Here is a 4,288-nt window from a genome sequence, read left to right on the forward strand (position 1 = left end):
AAATCTAATTCCTAAAATCAAATCTTAAAATTCTAACAAAAATCTAATTGTCTAAAATTCTAATCTAAATCTAGTTGATCACTAAAACTTCTAATCAATTTTAGATTTCTAACTAAATCCCAAAAACTTACTCTAATTAACCTAAATCCCTAACAAAAATCTAATCAAACTAAAGCTCCTATTCATCCGAATGAACCCAATTTTTCTAATTACTAATCAAATCTTAAAATCCTAATTAGTTAGAAAACCTACGTCGAAATCTAATTGAAAATAACCAACAGAAAAAGAAAAAAGAAAGGAACTAAAGGTTAAGAACCTGGGCCTAATCCCGTGGAGGTGCAAATAGTATTGTGGTTGCAGGGCCCATACAAGGCCCAAATGGCCTAACCGTTGTGAAAAGGGGGGTGCGTCTATTGGGGGTGTGAATTAGGAAGCCCCAAAAACACCATTTCCCAAAATCGGGTTCGGTCCAGCTTCTGCTCTTGTAGCTGTAAACCAAATCGCTGTTGCAAATGCGAAACCTACATGACAAACGAAAGGATCCATCGGTGCCTCGTTCGCACACCATCGCCATTGACGCAGTTTAGAAACCGAAGATCAATGCCAGCGCCACAAGAAATCAACCAAATATTAACGGAGACGCACACACTTACGTCATACGCGAAAGAATCTCACCACAGGCATCGGAAGAAGCTCCCTCGGTGGAGTACATTGCACGAAGGATGAGGAGTGTAGTGAATTGAATGGTTGTTCGGGGTGGTTCAGAAATTCTCCTCACAAGAACTCGGGTTTTCACAGATCTTCACCGCCGTATCCTCCTATCAAACGCGAAGAACTCAACCGCACAACCAAAAATCAACTCAGTTTAATTACTCTCCTCAATTCAATTGGGCGTCGTCAATGCATAAACATCGAGAAGGATTCAACAATTTGCTTTCTCAGTTTAATCGAAGAATCAAGAACAAATGAATGACTCGTCATCAAATCGCAATCATCACTGAAATCAAATTTGTTACACTTGTTCTTGCGTACGGAAGAAAGGAGTTAAAAGGGAGAGGAGACCTACCGGATTGTTCCTGCGTGTGGCTCATGTAATGAATACAGCTTCCCTTCCTTCTTCGATCTCCTTCTCTAATCGAATTCTTTTATTTTCTCGTTGCAAATCAGTGTTCCGAATTGTGTTATAGAAGGGTTCTGATCATTGTCCGGGGAGGGAGTGAAGAGGTTGGTGGTTAGGGATTGGAAGAGAGATTGAAAATGGAGGAGATGGAGGCTGAGAGGTTGAGGGTGATGGAAGAAAGATTGTTATGTAGGTTTAAGAAGATGATTTCTGAATCGTGAGGGATTTCTGATATTTTATTCTCAGAGTTGAAGGTGATGATGACTCGAGAATCTGAAAAAATGTGTTGAAGCTTCCATTCCCGAATCCGGAAAATGAGAGGTGAAGGATTTGCAAAAACTAATTATGTTAAGAGTTGGTGAGGGTGAAGAAGATGGATTTTCGGTTAGGATCTTACAGTGAAACTGAACTTTTTCTGTTGGAGCTTTTTTTTTCTCTCTCTGCAGTTTCGGTTATTTCTTTCTCTCTTTTTTTTTTGTTATAGAGAGCTTTTTTTCACTATTATGGAGGGTTGATTCCTTCTCCTTGTGAAAATGGGGGCTGTATGGTTTTATAGAGATCGAAGGATTAACAGAGTTCAACTCTGTTAATTTCAATCAATGGAGAGCAGTTTGCAGTTAGAACTCTGTTTGAAATTCGGTGAAATTAAATCTGTTAGATTCTTCTTTTATAGGTTAACTGTTAATGATGTATATGAATTTTTCAGGTTTTGGCGTTGCCGTCGTTTGGTTCGTACGTCTCCGTGTTTTGATAGCGGTTTTGGCTTGCGTTAGCTGCAGCTGTTTTGGATGCTTGAGCGTAGCAGCTTTGGATGCGTTTGGATTTGTAGTTTTCCTGCAGCATTTGTACCTTCTGCAAATTACTTTTTTCATTTCATGTACTTTTGATTGTACTGCAACGCTTTTGCCATGTTGTTGCAGCTTTCATGTTTTGCAAAAAAAATTGGACTCACACTTTGGTTACTTGGGCCATGGACAATGGATTTCCTTATTAAAATGGATTAGAAATTGGAAAAAATGGATTATAGGCTTGAAGAACTTAATTGAATTTGGATAGTGGATTAAATGGTTTAGATTTAATGAAAATGGATATAATGGTTTGGATTTAATGAAAATGGGCTTGATATTATGGATTTGGATTTTGGGTAACTAGAATTATGGACAAATGGATATGGTTAATTTGGTTAGATATTATGGATTTTGGAATTTGGATATGAAATAGTTGAATGGATAACAAAATGGTTCATGGATTAATTTGGTTTCAAATGGATTAAATCGGATATGGTTTATGGGTTAGAAAATGGATAATTCTTAAAATGGGCTAAAAACGGGTTTGGCCCACTAAAAAATCAAGTCAGAAAGAAAATCTAATAGTGAAAAAAATTCAAAGTTAATTTTTAACAAAAAACAATATTTTCTAAAATTAATTGGCTAAAGAAAAATGATGAAATAGTTTCCTCGAAATCAAACTAATCCTCAAAAGTCGATTTGAATCTCAAGAATCAAATTTGAACCTTTAAAATCCATTCATAACTTCTAGAATTAATTTGAAAATGACGAAATGATTATGGATCAAATGACTAAAGATATAGAGGTTGATGGTTGACTTTGGTCAACTGGTTGACCAAAAAGTCAATAGTTGACCAAAGGTCAACCCAGGTAAAAATGCATATTTTCTCATAGACAAGCGAATACGGAGCACAATATCCCGACCCAAATGACTTTGGCCATGCTATGAATCAAACCAGGTGAATGTCAACCAAACCAAAGGTCATGCGTAAGATCAGTGACTTGAGAATCCATGAATTAGGGTTTCAACCTATATGATGTGTAATATCAAAATCTTCAATCCAAACCTGCTTTGTTAACCAAAATTTTGAATATATGATGTTTGTTGAGTGAATGATGAGTACGCATGAGTGCATATGGGTCTCGAATCATGGGTTAGGTAAAAACAAAAAATGGAGGGGAAATTTTGGGGTATGACAATCATCAACATAGAATAATAAAACCAATAATCCAGATGCAAATGCATGCAAACTCATAAAAAGAGTAAATGGCAACAGAGAAACAGAAAAACAACACCTAATAAAAATATAACAAACAAGAGATAGGACTAACTTGCTAAGAGAAATCCCCAACAGAGTCGCCAGCTGTCACATCTCGGAGAAACGCGGACACGAAAACAGAGTCTCCACCAATGTTATTTATCCCAAGATAGGGAAAGGAAATATTTAATAAAACTACAAAAGGGTGAATCCAATGGTCTCGCAACCAAGAGATGGGTAAGGGAGTCGATTACGCAAAGGGAAGGTATTAGCATCCCTCGCGTCTGTAGTACTCTACATGATCCACTCTTGTTGTTCTAATCAAAGGGTGTGTCAAGTATAAGTATAGGTTGCAAAGGGAATGCATAACAATGAATTATTAACAGAGAAAAAGAAAAGATTTTTATTATTGCGCTCGCTTAGGTTTTGCAACCCGATGCCTACGTATAAAAAAGAATCAGAGCACCGTAATTCTTCTCAAAAACTTTGGTGTGTTGGTGTTTTTTATGGGTAACAACCCTTATTGAAAGTTTTCATAAGAAAAGCCAACTGACAAAAGGAGTTTTTGTTGGTTGAGTGTTTTTGTTGAAAGAATACATCAGATGGTCCCTCGAAAGGTGGGGGTATCTGTGTATTTCTCTCTTACTTATGAAAGAGTTCCAATAGTGTTATAGTGTTTTTGAATTTCATTAAGAAAAAGATTTTAGTTTTAGAATGGATGCAAAATAGAAAGAGACTAACAAAAGGGGAATCTCGATCCTACTTTTTGTCATGCAATGTGGACCTAAAGTTAGGACCAAGGAAACCTCTACCTAATATTGTCATACATGGATACCAATCCTAGGGTATACTTAGTTCCAACTTGACCAAGAAATAACTAAAGATTCCTATAGGGAGCATGCAATCAAACACTTAAACAAGGCAAGCAAACATCACATGAATCATGTGATTAGGTAAACACCTATGTAAGCAACAAACCAAGACCATATATAGCACAAAGAGAACTTAAACAAGTAACATTCATGTCATCAAGGCAAAATAAGAGAATAGATGGAAATTAAACAATCATACATCAAATGAGAAGTGAACACTTACTCACACATAAACACTTAAACAAGATA

At 36.4% G+C, this 4,288-nt stretch overlaps 1 long non-coding RNA gene across 1 annotated transcript; it reads left to right on the forward strand.

Moving 5' to 3' along the window:
• The first annotated feature begins 321 nt into the window (after nucleotides 1-321).
• Nucleotides 322-2,082, forward strand: LOC127128170 (uncharacterized). Its single transcript, XR_007805742.1, has 2 exons — nucleotides 322-1,091; nucleotides 1,827-2,082. It is a non-coding gene; the product is annotated as an uncharacterized LOC127128170 (long non-coding RNA).
• Nucleotides 2,083-4,288: the final 2,206 nt, after the last annotated feature.

Source organism: Lathyrus oleraceus, chromosome 3 (genome assembly GCF_024323335.1).
Source record: "Lathyrus oleraceus cultivar Zhongwan6 chromosome 3, CAAS_Psat_ZW6_1.0, whole genome shotgun sequence".
Classification (NCBI taxonomy): Eukaryota; Viridiplantae; Streptophyta; class Magnoliopsida; order Fabales; family Fabaceae; genus Lathyrus; species Lathyrus oleraceus.